This window comes from Stegodyphus dumicola, chromosome 4 (genome assembly GCF_044657685.1).
Source record: "Stegodyphus dumicola isolate Sdum_Otavi_A_Nest chromosome 4, ASM4465768v1".
NCBI classification, from domain to species: Eukaryota; Metazoa; Arthropoda; class Arachnida; order Araneae; family Eresidae; genus Stegodyphus; species Stegodyphus dumicola.
Window position 1 is genome coordinate 11,249,351 of NC_140771.1, and position 18,937 is coordinate 11,268,287.

Genomic DNA, 18,937 nt, shown 5'->3' on the forward strand with positions numbered 1-18,937 from the left:
TTCAACAAAATATTGCAAAATAATTTTTAAATGAGCATATCTTTAGAATTTCCGCGTCTAGCGGATTTTATTTTTAAATATTTAGAGTCTCGCGCGCTGGAGATAAAAATTTTCTTTTTTTTTTTTTTTTTTTTTTTTTTTTTTTCTTTTCATACAGTGTAGTCATTGCTCGCTTTGAAATCGTCGAGTTTGTTAATCAAAAATTCGTTGAACGGTTATAAAATATGAAATCGATAAGCAAACAAATTTCAAATTTCAAATTTGGCCTTCCACATGCTTATATTCTACGGATTCAAAATTGGATGGCTCTAGGTACCGTTGTTTTATCACAATGCAAGAAACATACATACATATATGCAGATTCTTCATTTTTTAATTTCTTTAAATAGATTACATGGCTCTAACATTTGGTACATTTGGTGGCAACAATTTGAAAAGTGATTCGCTGTTTATAGTTTTCAACTCAAAATGCCAAAACGAATTAATAGTCCTTTAGGACAAATTGCCCCCTTGGAGTAATAAATTATAAATAAAAAAATTTAAAAGGCTTCAAATTTTAATGGTCAAAAATGGGTTTGTTAAGGTTTCTTTTGCTCTCTCTGAGTTCGCAGTCTACCAGTCTGCGTTATTGACTCGTGCTAACCCATTCTTTCGTTTTGGCTTTATTATTCCCCATCATTTTATTCGCAATGACTCCATAAAGAGTTCAACATCAAAAATACAACAATTTAAAAAGCAACATAGCAGTAAACGCTTAGCATTTCCAATGCAGCATTAAGTGTTAGCAAACATTTTTTTTCTTTCAGTCGTCTCTCAGTTAATCATATCAGTGGGTCAGATTTATGGACATTGATATGACTAACTTAGCAGAATAAATTTACTTAGCAGAGTTATCACTTAGGAGAATAAATTTTACTTGTTCATATCGTGCCTGGATTTGGTTTTTAAGGCCAAAATGTCTATTCTGCTAAGCCATTTCAAATGCACCGAAACAAATATAATAGTTTAATTCATTTACATATTTGACGCCCGTTTCTCTTACTTCATGTGAGACTTTAAACCCATAAAAGACGGTCAGCCATTGTTAATAACTAGTCAACACGCTTTTAACGGAAGTTCTTTCACGAAGCCTTCATTTTGACCGATCTGGAATCTTTTAATAGGCCGCTAACAATCCATCCGCAAATTCGGGACAATGTAAAGGTCGGACTACTTTTAATAACTCCACATCTCGTTGGAAATGTCCCTAATAAACTAAAACAAACTCTGACTTTGCTGTTGTTATCCGCAATGAAGAACAATAAGTGGTGATAACGAGGATCTAAACATTGCTCTGAGAACAATGAAAACCTCTCTCTTTAAATACCCGCCCACGCAGACGACAATTGTTCGGATGGTGTGTCGGTGCAGATGATGTCTGTACAGTAGATAAAAGAAGATGCTGATGTGGATAATATTATAGAAAAAGCACTTAGATGGAAGTAGGTATTCAATTTGCAGAATGACTTAAAAGCTAATACAAGCTGTTTTATAGTCCGGATCATGTTGAGGTACACGAAGACATGAACTTGAAGAAAAGCTAACTATATATAATATTTGTGAATTATTTTCAAAGAATTTAAGCGTATGAATGCAGGAATAGCCAATAATATTCGTTCTTTTCTTCCTTCGCATTTTTAATGAGACTTTATCGATTACTTTGAAGTAATTGCAGTTGAATAATTAATGAAAATTGTAGTTTTGAAAGCAATCAATTGAGCAGCATATGTTTCAAGTGAAAGCAATGATTTCAAACTTTTGTTTTAGAATGCATTAGTGGCTGCAGCAACCGTGAAATCCATTAATTTTACGTAATGAAAAATGTTCAGTTATTTATTCAAGGAATATTTTTATTTGACAAATGCCAGTTACATTGGCCGTTAGGCCATTAAACTCCTTGCTTGCCAATAGCGCTGAAATCTATAAGAAAAATTTGTCAGTGCTTCACACTCGTCCAAAGGTTCCGCCGTCATTGGCCGTCCACTATTACATAAAACACACAACGGCGAATCGGCTAGTCCAATGCGAAATAAATGATTCTGTAGACAGTCATGTCCCGTCAATAGTCTAAAAGATGCAACCGCAACTGTTAGCGGGTGGTCAGGAACAAAAGCTGGGTTTGATAAGAGAACACTCCAAGGCTTGCCCTCACAAGCCCGAGTGGCAAAATCTCTAAAAGTCTTTTGATATGTTAGCGATGTCAGAAGCTGAATTGAATGGAGGATTGCACTCGTTTTTGGCTTTTGGAGAACCGTATCGCAAGCATATCAGCTTTCTCATTCCCATAAATACCGCAGTGTGAAGGTACCCATTGAAAAGATATTTTGTGGGAAAGTTCTTTTATGACTTCCTGACACTGTAGAACGCATGTGTTCTTACACTCTTGGTAAGAGGAGATAGCCTGTGTATTGCTGAAGTCGAATCAGACAGTACAACAGCCCTCCTGAACGAGCTCTGTCTCAATGATAATTGTTGGAGAGCTACATGAATGGCTGTCAGTTCTCCATCAAAGTGAGTGGAGTGGAGTGTGGCAAGCCTCTTCGTGGTGCACTCTGGGTTACGCTAAATCTGCTACAGCTTTGCCGCTGGTTGATGGCTCCTGGAGATCCTCCAGATTTCAGGGCATACAGCGCTTAGTGATTGTCCAATGGAATGCGGGTGGTTTTTCCCAAGAAAAGAAAACATAGCTTATGACTGAATTAAATTATCGTATTTCTTATTTTCAAGGAATATGAAGATTTGGGTAAAAAAAAAATGCTTGAAAACGCTTTAATCTTAGTTTCTTCCTCATTTCATTCATGATTTTGTTTATTTATTTTAGTTATTTTTATTTTTAGTCTGATTATTAATGACATTAAATCTCTTTTCAGCGATCAAATGCTCCTTAATGCCTTTTCTGTAATAACAGTATTCAGAAAGCGCTTTTCACACGAAGCCAGATTACTTCAAAAATAAAAATTTTGGCAAAATTTGTTGAAATACGTGAGAAGAAAGAAAGGAAAAGACGTTTCTTGGCTTATACGAAGTAATAAAATTTTTTAAAAAGTCTGAAAACTTTCAGATTTTAGAGGACGCATATTATGCATGCAGCTCGGAGTGTACCAATCTGCTGTAATACTTACTACTACTAAACCATCTTTTATTTTTCCAGCTTTATTATAAAGATAATATTCTTCGCACTTACACCATATGCAATTGAACAGTAAAATTTTAAAAAAATTCAAAACCGACATAGCAATGTACGTTTAGAATTTCCACAATCTTTTTTCAGTTTATCATATCAATGTTCAGTTTTCTTAGTAAGATGACTTGCAAAACTTTTGTTTTGGTCTTTTTATATTTAACTTTTTCTGTGTTTACTTTATTTATTAAATATCACGTTCTTGGCGCTTACGTCACATGAAGTTCGATTCAACGGCAAAACCACAAAACATTTAAAAATGGCGTATCTTTAGAACTTCCGACAGACAGTCTCGCGGGCTGGTTATCAAAATGTATTATTCCGTACAATGTCGCCTCTGCTCGCTTTGAAATCTCTGAGTTTGCTAATAAAACAATTTGTTACAATTTTCCAAAATATGAAGCAGATAATAAAATAAATTCAAAATTCAAAATTCGTGCTTCTAGAGCATATGATCAACATACAATATTTGTTTTTTTCTTGCATTTTGGATTAAAAAATGGGTTAAATTTCAGGATTACTTGATACATTCCCATTTATCAGTACTTCACTTTCATACACTTTTTAGCTATCTTTGAACCTGTTTAGCTGTTCCTAAGAGGTTAGGTTTAGGAAATGACTGCACAACGCTTGTTTTGAATGGTTAAGATCGAATGGTGCTGTTTTTTTGATAACATATCCTACGCATTCAATATTTTTTTTTTCTTTACAAAGTTGCATTTCCCAAAATTTATTTGTAAACCTTACTCTAAGGCAACCTGAAGAACTCATTCTAATTTTTGAATTCATTCACCTTTGCCTTTAGATAAAATGATGATATCATCCATATAAATAACAACAGTCTGATCACTTATGAGAAGTCTGAATACTATATAGATAAATCATTGAAAAAGGAAGAGTTTCACAGTGCAAAAAAATAAAAAGAAAGAAGAAAGAAATTCATACTGAGTGACACTTTAAGAAATTCATACATAGTGACACTTTAAGAAATTCATACATAGTGACACGTTAAGAAATTCATACAGAGTGACACTTTAAGAAATTCTTACCGAGTGACACTTTAAGAAATTCATACCGAGTGACACTAAGAAATTCATATAGAGTGACACTTTAAGAAATTCATACTGAGTGACACTTTAAGAAATACATACTGAATGACACTTTAAGAAATTCATACAGAGTGACACTTTAAGAAATTCATACTGAGTGACACTTTAAGAAATTCATACTGAGTGACACTTTAAGAAATTCATACTGAGTGACACTTTAAGAAATTCATACTGAGTGACACTTTAAGAAATTCATACTGAGTGACACTTTAAGAAATTCATATAGAAAGCACTTTAAGAAATTCATACTGAGTAATAAATGAGTGAATATATTTGGTGTTTTGGGAACCTACGAGGACATGAAAATTTCCGTTTTACAAGTCGAGACATGTGAAGGTCTTAGCAGTCTAAATTATTAGGAATTCCCAATCACAACGCCTGCTGCAGAACTTTTGTAAACTTATTTTTGGGTAATTCATTATTGTTTAGGTAACGGCATATGAAAATTCCGCCTTGTTTCGAAGAAGATTTCCTTCAGGTTTTTGGTACCATTTTGGGAATAAATACTCCGTCTTACAATTTACGTTTCTAGGAGTTTTATTTTGCAGCCCGTGGAGCAAAATTAGCATCCGAGAACATGATTTATGGCATTTTCTGTTCGTAGTTGATATGACCAATCCTGCCTGCATTACTGGCATTAATTATATTTTGAAAATTGTTTAATTTAATTATTTTAATTATTTGGACTGTAAAATTATTTAACTTGTCCTTCCATTGAATATGCACTACGTGATTCATCAGTTTTGAAACCAAAGCAGCTAAAAATATTAAAAGCCACGTTTCAAATTTACAGATTTAATTTCAGAAACGTATAAACCGCGAAAACCTTTTTTAGAAGAGGATTGGTGAAGAAACCTGATTAAATAATCGGTTTTAAAATGGCGAAACTGTAGGCAATCGAGTTCATTTGTCTTGGCAAGTCGTTGCTCTTAGAATTAGGCATGTACACTGGGACTGCAGTTGGTAAAGATATGAAAACTTTGGGGGAAAAAAAATAGGCAAATTTACGTATAAAGTTTGAAAACTTCTTTCCCAATTATTTAGAAAGCAGCATGTAGGAGAATGTATTAAGACGCAGTTGTTCTAATTATACTTTAAAAAATTATAAATATTGTTAATTACTTGGGCGCAAATTCGTTCAATGAATGTTATTTATTTATGCTCTTGTTTATTTACACAACTTTGGAGAAGAAATATCCTTGTTCTCATTGATTTCGTGCCAAATATGCATAATTCCAGAGAATCTTAAATTTGATACGATTCAGAATCAAGTAAAAAAATAATCCAAGGCTAAAGCTCTAAGTAAATGTAATATTAATTAAATTTCTTCTATGCGCCTATGGCCTTCTAATAAGCGCTAATGGCTTGCTTATTAACTTCATTTACACAATTCATTCTCTAAGCCAGTACTTTACATTTTCAATAGTTTTATCATTACTACTATATATCCCTTCTTACATAAATTCGCTTAAAAGTTTTTTTTTTTTTTTTTTTTTGTCCAAAGGGGCTTTGTCCCTGAAGGACTACTGTTTTCGTTTTGCGATTTTGCGTTGAATCACTTTTCAAACTGTTGCCACCAAATGTTAGAATCCTGCATTATATTTGAATAAATTAAATAATAAAAAATATGCATAAATGTATGTATATTTCTCGCACTGTAATAAAACAACTGTACATAAAGCCATCCAATTTTGAATTACGTAATCCTCCTACGAAGACAAAATTTGAAATCTGTTTTGTATAGATTTCATATTTTGTAAAACTTTAACGAATTTTTGAGTAACAAACTCATCGATTTAAAAGCGAGCAATGGCAACACTCTACGAAAAAAAAAAAAAAAAAAAAAATTATCTCCAGCGCGGGGAACTGTGAATCGGAAATTCTAAAGATATGTTCATTTTAAAATCATTTTGCGACATTTCTATTGAACTGAATTTTATGGTTTAAGTGCAAAGAACATGATATTTAATAAATAAAGGTAAAACGCAAAATTTTAAAAAAACGCCCCTTTAGATGTAATTTAAGATCTGAAAAATTTCAGATTTTTTTTTTAAATTTCCAATGGCTAGGCAAAACGTTACAAAGAATTAAAATCTTACAAACAGAGTTTAGAAACAATTAGAAATCGGAACAAAGGGACCGAAGTCATTGCCTAAGGAGCGCTCTTGCCTCCCAGTATCTCGACTCCTCTGTAAGACCAGACGATTCTGTAGGTGACAGTACGATTTTGCCCAGTTCCACCCGAATTATGCAGGAAAACACTCCGGGGGAAATCTTAGGCCTCCCCATGGAGGTAGGAAAGGGAGGAGGGGCCATTCCGCGCTAGAAGTGAAGCACTGCTTTGAAGCTTGGGTCACCAGACGGGGTGTTCTTTGTTTACATTCAGAAGCTCGCTTGACAAGATTCTGATAGTATTTCGACACACGACAGTTCCATAGAAATCGAAAAAGGGACACTCTCGCATGAAAGAAGCATTCATAATGTGATGGATAACAGCAATTTGTATAGTTTACTGACATTTACGCAAAAATCACATCTTGGTTATTTTTCGATAACTAACAACAGCGATTTTAATTATGAATTTGTTTTATAAAATTCTAAGCTATTGCACTACAAAAATATAGATTTCAAGAAAATTGCTAAAAGAGATCTGCCAAAATTTATTTTCTAGAAGATTTGAAAAGTTTGAAACTTGATGGCTAAATGTAAATATAAAATTATGTATGTTAAAATATTTGTAATTAGGCACATAGGTCAGATTAAGTTTTTATTAAATAGAGTAACGCATATGCAAGGGCTATCTGCCTAAAGAGAGAGATGCCATCGTGGAGGAATTTTGAAGAAAAACTGACCTTTGAGTGGGTATTAAAAATAATACTTATAATTTTCATTCAAATTATATTCATATATATTTTTTATGTAAAACTTTCGGGTGTATGCTAAATTAATGTAAATTACTTTACACGAAAAATATAGTGAATGCACAGAAATTAAAGATTTGCACATGCCGGAAATGATAAATAGGAAATATGTATGGGTAATTATGCATGTGCTTGCAAAAAGAACTCAAATATTCCTTAAATTATTTATAAATGTGTTTGAAATGAAGACTTTATTCACTTATAAACAACTGTGAAAGTACTGTGAAGAAATCTAATGATTAAATGTATCTAATTTATAATGATTATAAATGTTATCTAAATATATAATAACCTTAATATTGAATTGTAAACATAAATTGAAATCCTGTTGACAAATACGTTATAAAACTATTTAAGCAAGAATTGTTGGTATTGGAAAACAATCTGTTAAAAGGTATTGTAAAGCAAATGCTATGAGATGCGCACTTAAGAACGTAATAAAGAGTTTTGGAATAAGTATTGTTGAAATTAAGGGTAAAAAAAAATCTGATAAGTATAATTAAAAGAATTATTCCCTTTACATTTTATAATAACTCAGTTACAAGTTTTAAATAATACTTAAAAAAAAAAAAAAAAACTTATTTTATTCCCTTTCAGAAATGTTCAGAGAAAGTCAAATACTATTTAATTCCTAATAATTCTCTAATTTAAAATGAACTGAATAGAGCATTAATTATAAATTAACTTACATTTTTCGATTTAAAAGAAGCCAAAAAATCATGTCATATTTAAGAAAGTATTTTAGGAAGAAGCTCTATAAATAGAAAAGAAATAATGCATAATTTTAATATTAATAATACAATAAACTTTGATCTTAATTTTTGTACCTTAACCGAATAAAATCGAATTACCTTAATTTTTTTTTCTAATGTAATTAACGAAAACTTGTGAAAATATTTCATTCAAATTAAACCATTTTGAGAAAACTGTCCTGTGAAAAGTATAGCATTTAATTCCGTTCAGAATGAAATGTTGTTTAAAAATATGTTGTTTTCACATACTTAGGACTCTGAAGTGTTGTAGAAAAAGAAAATATATACATTTATATGTATATTTGCGACGTAATTACAAAATATTTACACCCGAACGCGTCAAATCCCATAGAATTCAATGGTAAATGACCCAATGTTTTGGTCACCACGTAGGGATTGCCGGTGCTTCAGAGCAGGGTACGGAGAAACTTGTTTAGGGCGACTCCATCTTACTTCCTACCTCCATGGGCCTCCCATCCTTCTTCCCCTGCCAGCAATCCCCACGAGAGATCTTTCAGCTTGCCGTATCTTTAGTGCCCCACACGCTGCAAAGACACTTTACATATAGAAACATCCATGCTTTTTCCGGAATTCGAAGCTGAGACTTTCTACACGGTGGTTAATAAAATAAAGTGTTGATTTAAAATTTGCCTTAAATTGTTTATTTTTCATCCGACAAAGCATCGATGAAAAAAAGAAACTGTTTAGTGTACATCGCATCTAAACAATTAAGACCGTCTCGACTCCAAATATCACAGATAACGATAATACTAATGTTAAAATTTTAAAATTTGAATAATAAATGCTATAAACTTACTTTTCTAATTTTTAGCACTAATTTCTAATTTTTCGCACTAATTTCTAATTTTTGGCACAATTTTTCTAATTTTGGGCATTAATTAATTTTTGCCCCCTAATTTTTGGCATTTTTCTAAATTTTGGCAGATGAAAACATAATTATAGCATGTCGACACTCGACGTTAGCTTAAGATAAAATGCTCCAAATTTAATCTTTCAAATTAGTGTTACCAAAAAGAAGCTGCTTAACACTTATCCATTAGTAGTAAAAGTTTTGTGTTCTGTATTTACTCATTTCAATGGAAACATTAAAAGGTTTCACGTTAAATTTAACAATAGCATGTAATATGCGGTTACGCTAAAGTGATTATCATCCTTCAAAAAAGCAAAATGATGCATTTTTCTTATTTTAGAGTCGAGTCAAAAGTTTCATTTACGTATTGCAAAGTCATTATCTTTCCTTTACTATCTTTTCATGCTTAGTGAGCGTTACTGAAGCAAGTAATTGTGGAAAAAAACTCTATCCCATTAGCGCTCGATTGTATTCATCTACTGTTCAGGCGCGATTGCCAAATGCCCGATGTACCTATCTGGTGTTCTTAGATAAGCAGAATTGGGGACGCGTAAAGCAACTTTCTTTTCGCGATTCACATTCCCACGGCACATAAAAATGGCGCCCCCGCGATTCCCGTAATAGCGGAACACATCTTATCGCTGCTCGACAGTCGCATCATCTTTAAGGACAGTCGCTCTCTGCAAGTATCTTCTTTTTAGAACAAGGAACGAAGAGGACAATGGTCAAGCGATCGTGAGAAATTTCGCTTTTGTTAAAAATACAATCCAGTTTGCTACGGGAAAGAATTACAGTTACTTTTAGACGGATTATGAGATCAAGTGCTATTTATGTTAAGCTTAGTTTTCAGAATACTCTGGTTTGTGCAAATTTCTGTTTACTTTCCCTTTGGAAATTTTATCTGATAATAAAATACGAAAGCGATTACTTACTTTCTCAGGCAAAGAAAGGATTAGTAACGAACACGTCATAATCTCGTAAGGGATTCCTTGTTTTGCAAGCTGTTGTACAATATGTTATCTCAGGTCATTCCATGTCGAAACTTCTTTTTTCGTAAATGTTTTCCTCATCAACCTTTTCGTCACTTAAAATAATTCCATTCTAGTTCTAATAAGATCTGAATGTTTTCTCTTTTTTCAGCGCAGAATATTTTTATTATCTCGCTTTATATTATATTTGAATATTATTAGCACAACATTATTAACAAAATATTGTCTCGCCCTGTATTGTATTTGAAGAAAGTAAATGATAAAGAATCTGCATAACTATATGTATGTATGTTTCCCGCAGTGTGATAAAACAACGTTATCTAGGGCCATCAAAATTTGAATAACGTAATCTTCCATATAATATGGGCATATGGAAGCCCTCATTTGAATTTGAAGTTTGTTTTGTTATCGATTTCAGATTTGGTGACACTTCAACGAATTTTTGATTAAAAAACTAAACGATTTCAATGCAAGCATTGGCAACACTGTACGAAAGAAAAGAAAAAAAAAAAAAACATTTTTTATCTCCAGCTCGCGAGACTCTGTATCGGAAATTCTAAAGATATGCTCATTTTAAAATTAGTTTGCAATTAATTAAAGCAAATATTTTTCTTTTCTTAGAAAAAATAATTCACTAAAAATAAAAACACATCTTGCTGTTGAACTGAATTTTATAGTCTGAGTTTGTAATTCCTATGTTGAAACAAAATGAATTGCCACAAACAAAATGAATGTTGTTGAAACAAAATGAATTGCCACAAACAAAATGAATGTTGTTGAAACAAAATGAATTGCCACAAACAAAATGAATGTTGTTGAAACAAAATGAATTGCCACAAACAAAATGAATGTTGTTGAAACAAAATGAATTGCCACAAACAAAATGAATGTTGTTGAAACAAAATGAATTGCCACAAACAAAATGAATGTTGTTGAAACAAAATGAATTGCCACAAACAAAATGAATGCTGTTGAAACAAAATGAATCTAATTTAAATATTTTCGTCACAGAATTGGTACTTGTCTTCCATTACATACATCTCAGTTCTGAAAATATTTTCCTTTCCTCAGAATAAATAATTCACTAAAAATAAAGACACATAAGCTAAATAAAAGAAATGCATTTCTCAATTTCAAAACCTCAGAGCAGAGTCAAAATACAAATAAATGCCGCATACGAAGTGCTAGGGATCAGATTTAGAACTTTAGTATGTATAATACACTAATATTTAATATTTAGGTTTGGAATATGTGATACACTAATATATAATATTTAGGTTTGGTATATCTGATGCACTATTATATAAAGTTTAGGTTAGGTATATCTGATGCACTATTATGTAATATTTAGGTTTGGTATATATGATACACGCACACACACATATATATATATATTTATCGTAATAAAGTAATAGTAAAAAATTGCCTAATACTTGCGAAAAAACTGCAAAGTAAGCTGCAGCATATTATTCATGATTCATATTTGATGTTTCATTTTTTAAATATGCTCATAAGTTACTTCATTCCACTGAAATTCTGCTACCTTATTGAAAGGAGATAATACACTAAATAATCCATTAGTAAATGAATTATATATAAATGCACACACAACAGACATATATATACATAATCCATTAGTAAATAAATTATATTTATATATATATAATGTTTAGTTTTGGTATATGTGCTACACTATTATATAATGTTTAGGTTTGGTAAGATACACTAATACATAATGTTTAGGTTTGGTACATATGATACACTAATATATAATGTTTAGGTTTGGAATACGTGATACACTAATATATAATGTTTTATCTTGGAACTGGAGAAAACATTAAACCTGAAATTCATCTGTGTTTCATAAATATAACATGCCACAGCTTTATGGTAATTTAATTAAATTTTTTTATCAATTTTGAGATTAAAGCAAAATTTGTGCCCATTATAACATCAGAAATCTCGACTTAATCACCAGTATGATCCGTCTAGATTTTTTAACCTCACCATTACTCTTGACTCTGAATTTAAGTACTATAAAAAATCTTTGAATAACACATCTTTACATATAAACAATACTTAATAACAAAACATGTGATCATCAATGCATCATAACTGTAATAAAAGAAGCACTGTTTTTATTACCTTTTGTTGTCTTTTCACGGAAGTGGTATAACGCAGCTGAAAGGATTATTTCATTTTTCTAGGGTCACTGGTAAACCTCTTTGATGTGTAAGTTCATTTCAGAATAGATGTAAAATTTTTCACTTATTTTTTTTCTTTTTTTGGTTAGGTTTTAAAAGGCTTTCGGATACCACATATTTTGTTAGTGACGTTTAACTAGTTATGCAACTCCATTAAAATTCGATTACTGACATGTTGAATTATCGAATTATTAACAAAATCAAATATCTTGCTAGATATAAAATGTCAGAGACCGAGATGTTTTCCTGGTAGTTGCAAAAGTATCAATAACAAGCTTTGTCTTTTATTGTTAATGTTTGGTTGAGGTACAGATCAGAAATATTCTATCATAAAAACTTAGATTTTTGAAGTAATTTGAAGCAACAATATTAAATAATCATAATAATAATAATATAAATCAGGGTTTGAGATTTTCTACCAATGGAATTCTCTCTTCTATTATATAAATGAAACTGTATGAATGATCTGCATGCCATCAGACATGCAGCTCTATCATCAGACAGCCGCAGTGTGACAAGACTGCAGAGTTCCGCAGTGTGACTGCAGAGCTCGGAATTGCTCACAGCATCGTTTCACGACTTTGGAGACAATTTCAAACTACAGGAACAGCTACCCGGGGGTTTAGTAGTGGTCGTCCACGAGGAACCACACCCGCAGATGACCGGTATATTGCCTTACAGGCCAGAAGAAACAGGCGGCAGATAGCGGGAGAAAGCGCTAGGCACACGACACAGGCGACTGGACGACCGATATCGCGTTTTACCGTGGCCAGAAGACTGCACGGTGGTGGTCTGTTTGCACTACCCCCTGTACGGTGTGTACCTCTAACGCCTGCCCATCGGAGAAGGCGTTCTCTGTGGTGCCGGGAACACCGGAATTGGAGAGACAATGAATGGGGACGAGTACTCTTTACAGATGAGAGCAAATTCAGTCTGAGTAGCGATTCTCATCGCATACTTATCTGGAGAGAGCGGGGAAGCCGCAATCATCCCTCGAACATCATTGAAAGGGACAGGTATGGAGGTGGCGGTGTTCTCGTTTGGGGAGGTATCATGCTTGGTAGTCGTACAGACCTTCACATCTTCTACGCAGGTTCAGTCAACGGGACCCGTTATTGTAACGAGATCCCCTTTTTTCAATGAGATTTTTTTCGCAACCCTGAAACCATAATATTTACGAAAATTTTATGGGGCCCTATTTGCGCAAATCCAGCACACGTGTGAGTGAAACTGTCAATTTTTTTCTCTTGTACAGTAATACACTATTGCAGTTTTAGATCATTAACTTTCATTTCTAATTTTAAGTCATAGAACAGAATTAGTTCTGTTTCCCAGATTCCTCTTTCTACGTTTTTTAAAATTCTTCCTGTTCCCGCGAAATCGGAGAGTACAGCCCCCCTCTCACAGCTCCTCGGGGGAAGTCATGATAAGTCATTAAGAAGAGCTGGACAATTTCTTTGTGAATAAGTCAGTCTTCATGTTGACATTCAGTTTTAGTTTAGGCTTTTCTCGAGATCTTTAGTTTAATTCTATTTGTTATATTCTGTTTCAATATTAGCTGTTATTTTCAAATCTTATCTTAATCGATGTCTTAATCAATCTTTTAAAATATCCACCGTCATAATAAACCAAAATCACTTGATAATTGCTTACCAGTGTTTTCGAAGTTTAATATTGCGACCATCAGAATAAATTTAACCTCTTGGGTACGGATTTATTTGAGAAAACTTTTGCATGTGGAACGGATATAATTTTTGGTTGCGATTCATCAATATCTACTTCACTTTAGGAGTATAAATGTAACAAAATTTAGGTAATCCACTATATTTCTAATTTTTCTTATTCTGTTATCTTTATTTTCGTCTTCATTATCCGTAAAATGTAGAAAGCTTGAAATATCAAAAGCCTATCGCGTGCCATAGTGCTGGCAAAAATTGGAGTACTTATTGCATATCGTTTTGACCAATACATATGCATTTTTGGCTTCCTCATGTGCGACATCAAGATGCATAATGCAATATAAGCTTTCATTTCATCAAAACTTAGAGGAAACCACTTTTTTTTTTTTTTTTTTTTTTTTTTACACAACCTTCTTTTTCTATCCCTTGTCTGGCATATCTATTCGTCTGTTCTACTATAGTGTCCCAAAAATCTTCATTCAAGACTTTTTTCAAAACATCTAAAGGCGTAGGATTACTACCTAGTCTACGCAGGCTCAAAGGATTAATTCCAGATATTTCAGAAAAACTTTTTATATCGGCTACATTTTCTTCTTCTTCCCAAATCCATTCCTCTGATACTGGTCACGAGAAAATTCACTATCACTGCTCGATAGACGGCTTGTGCGTCTTCGAAACCTTGATATTATATTACAATTGTCATCATTTTCTAATTCAATATCGTCTTCATCACCTTCGCTTTGTATTTCATTGTAATTGTCAATTTCAGGATCACTAAACATTTCTTCTTCAGATTTCTCAAAGTCACTTTTGCTATCACTATCATAAAATATATTCCTTGTTTTTGACATAATGGGGCAATGTATCGCAAATAATGTTCACCGAAATACTGTAATTGCCTCTTCTATTATGACTGATACAAGCTACAATGAAATGAACAGAATTGTGCATAACCTCAAAGAACGTTTTAGACATGTCATCCGCTCCTAGGGAAAACAAATGAATGTCGTCTCTCAGACGTCAAACGTACCCAAGAGTTTAATTTTTGGTTTGACGTCTTAGACACGTCAACCGCTCCTAGGGGGAAAAAAGTGAATGACGTGTCTCAGACATCAAATGTACCCAAGGGGTTAATTTAATTGTGAACCGCGTTTAGATTTGGAATTGCAAGTGACTCACAGAGTACAGTTTCTCTTAAAAAAGAAAGTAGATGACTAGGAGACTTAGAAAAAGAGCATCGTAAAATGAAATAATATTAAATAACTTGATAATATTTACCAATTTCATTATATACATACATACATGTATATAAAAACTGAATTATTTAAAATATACTTTATAACTGCTTATATTTACTTTTCATAATTACTTACAAGTATATATACACAATTAATTATTTTAAATTATTATGGCAAATATATACAATCACGGCTGAATCGGGCGCCATACTTCTGGAACTTTTGAATTAAATCTTTGAAACTAACAAATTTACTTTTGACGATCGATAAATTTATCAATGGTTTCTATTAATGTATTTGGATATTCCGCTGAATGCAAGTCCATTCAATCGAGGTTCAGATGTTTTCAAGGTTAGTCAGAAGTTACTATAATATCCGAAGTGCATTTTCTTTTAATCACCTTTCTTTTCGTAACGAATATTATTCTGAAAGATTTTATTATCACTCGTCTTTATGCAGAATTTCGGAAGAATATTATTTTTACTTTAAGAAATTTAATCTTTTAGTACATTGACAAAATCATCGCAGAGTTTGAACATCTGGTTCTCCCCTTTTAAATACAGCATTAACTTCATTTATGCAAAGATCTGAGATCACAAATATTTTTCGATTACGTCTTTTAAGATTTCTTTATTTTAAATCTATTTTTTTTTCTTTCCTACATTCCGGGAGAGGCCGAAGCCCAGTTAGCCACCACTATGTAATCCCTTTGGGAAAGGGGGGAATGCAGATTGATGATTTCGCGGAAACAGGAACATTTTTGATAACCGCGGAAACAGGAAGACACCATAGAACAATGTGAAAATTTTAAATAAGTAACAGACAAAATGAAAGCGTCATATGTAAAGCAAGTAAAATGGATGCGTTTATATTATAAAAAGAATGCGTTTTTTCTTTGTCTATATTGTCGTAGCTTTATCTATTTTCAGATACATTGTGTAAAAATATTTGGTAATTGTAAAATTATTATAATAAGTTGAAGAAATATCAAAACTGGTAAAATATTTGGCGACCCCCATGGGGGTCGCGACCCACAGTTTATAAGGAACTCTGATCTAGAGGATCTAAATGAGTTTCCATATTTATTCTGAAATGTCTAGGGATTTTGGCAATCACATCTAATGAAAGCTGGTTTGTCATGATCTCGATAACTTTTCTATGCTGTTATTAATTTTGGTAAGAATGAATGTACATGTTGAAAATAAATACTATGTTAACACATTAAATTTATCTTTTTCTAGAATGGCAAGAAAAAAAAAAGTTTACTTGTAATATAATGACAGTTAAATAAAGATGCCTCTGTTGCATATTAAATATAAAATGAAGCTTGTTTTAGCTCGGTTTTATATTTAATTTATATCCTGTAGTGTTTCTAATTACTTTATTTATACTTGACTTCTTAGAAACCTAGTTGAATTAATGTAGCAACTTATCACTAAGTCCAGAGAAGAGTTAAACTCTCTCTTTATTATCTCAAACTAAAAATACAGATGGCCCTTTCCTTGGGCTTACAGAAAAGCTTCTACTTTAGCTTTAAATAAAGATAAGAAACTAATCCAACGCTAAATTAAACTGAACTTAGGCGAAATCGTAAACAACTAGCTAACGTAGTTGGCTTTTAATTAAATTAACCGACGAATATCAGAAAGCAAGGGCAATACGGCCGAGTGTAGTTAGCTTAAACATAAAGTAAACACGCGCCACTAAGCTCTTCTCTCGAAGTAAGCAAAACCTTCCTTTAAGTACCCTCTCTCCCCCATTTACATGCAACGCAATACTAAAACTTATTCTGGCGGGGAATAGTAAATAGGAAACGAGAGTAGACAACAAAGCATGTTTAAAAATTAAAATAAGTGTTAGAAACTTAAAATAAGCATCTACGAATGAAATACACTGGTTATCATAAATTAAGGAAAAATCACGATTACTGAAAAAGTTACATGTAGAATTTTATGAAACTTACCCACAATATACAACACACAGTAAGGTATCAAATAACATAAAAAGAAATTACCAGACAATTATGGTAATATAGAAATTAATACATGTATAAAATGAACAAATCGAAGATCTCAGTTTGCTATAGTAAAAGTACCTTCAATATGGAATATAATCGCCTCTAGAAGCAATACAGCACATTCAGCGATGTGTGATGCTTTCAATTATGCGGTCTATCAGTTCCATAGGAAGCGAGATCCATTGCTCTTGCAAAGGAGTTGAAAGGGTCTAAGGGGGCGGATTGAGAACAGCTAGACGTCTCCCTAAAGCATTCCAAACGTGCTCGATAGGATTCGAGTCCGGGGATCGAGCTGGCCATTCCATACGCATAATTGTTTCCTGTTGAAGATAATCATATACGATGCGAGCCCTGTGTGGTCTTGCATTGTCGTCCTGTGACAGGAACGCATCACCTATTGCCCCGGCATATGGGCGCACATAAGCATCAAGGATGTCATCTCTATAAACATGAGCATTCGCAGTTCCCCTTGGAAAAACACGGAGGTCTGTGCGTCCACCCAAAGAGATGCCACCCCAAACACAGACACTGCTTCTTTCGTATGCATTTCCAAAGTCTATGAACCACAGAAGGACTCACATTTAGCCATCTGACCACTTCTATTCAACTTTGTCCTGCCTCTAGTCTCCCAATGGCTTTCTATCGTAGCAGTCAAATGATGCCTGGAGATCATTGTTACGAATTGGCTATCTCAGATTTCTGATGTCACTATCACAGTGAAATATGTGGGCTTGCTCTGAAGCATGGACTTTTATTCTCCTCGCATATGACGTATTCCGAGTGCAGCGCCACTAATTTGCATATTGGAGTTTTACTCAGCTACTCTTACTTGGCAACATATTCAAATTTTACACGGTTTCGCTTATTTTTGAGGGAGTTATCGCTATTTTTGTGATTTTTCCTTAATTTATGATAACCAGTGTAAATAAAAATATTTCTAAATTTTGAAAGCTGTATGAATAGCAAAATTATATCTTAATACTATTCAAAAGATAGTTATTAATAATTTTTCTTTCCAAAGCTGAATGAATGAAGATATATATATGCTATAAGACGAATTGGAGAAAGCTGCAATGGATTGACGATGGTTCTCTGCGTTATAACTTGGAGAGACTTTACTGCGTAGTTAGAAAGATGATACTCAAAGGCAAGATTTGTAGACATATGTGGCAGAATTGAATTCAATTTTTATTGCTGGACACGAACTAATTATCGAAATATATTTTTTCATCACACATCATCATGGACTCCGTATGTAACCCAGGATTTTATATAGATTATCTCATTTTAGATAACAACGTAGTGAGCAGCATGATAAAGCAGAGGAAGCGAAGCTGCATCTTAACTGCAAGAGAGCTGAAGCGAAAGTACGCAGTTATCCAGTATGGAGGCTCACCAAGAGAAGGTTTTGGTTTAGGTTAGAAAGGTTTCAGTTCTCGAAATTTTGAGTTCAAGTTCCAAATTAGCTACGTCATAAGCGTTACGTAAACCATGCCAGATGGATAGATCTAGAAATGACGCAGTCCAGAAAAGTTTTTATGATTTTTAGAACAGAGAGAGGGGAGGAATGAAGAGGTTACCGAGAGATTAAATCATAATTTGATATACATATTCTTTTATCATGCATGTCTATATATAGGCATTATATGATATGTGCATTTTCTGTGTATTTTTAAATTCCTACTATTAGCTTACACTCTCCTTATATCATGTTCAAATTTTCAGTCGTTAATAAAATACATTTTATTCATCCACTCAAGTTCAAACACATTTTTTTAAAACTTGTAGTGAATGACACTTAATGTTAATATAGTTTTTCACATATTAAAGATAATTAAAATTTTTAATTTCACATATTTAAAATTTTACATATTAAAATTTCCCATATTTTACAAATAATGACCGTTTATTAGGAATTCTCACGTGCTGTAAAAATT

At 32.8% G+C, this 18,937-nt stretch overlaps 1 long non-coding RNA gene across 1 annotated transcript in view; it reads left to right on the top strand.

The window, feature by feature from the left end:
• The window catches only part of LOC118197195 (uncharacterized), a 41,390-nt gene extending 22,668 nt beyond the window's left edge, over positions 1 to 18,722 (top strand). Inside the window, exon 4 of the long non-coding RNA XR_004759537.2 lies at positions 18,022 to 18,722. This is a non-coding gene — a long non-coding RNA (uncharacterized LOC118197195). The remainder of the gene's footprint in view (positions 1 to 18,021) is intronic.
• The last annotated feature ends 215 nt before the right edge of the window (positions 18,723 to 18,937 follow it).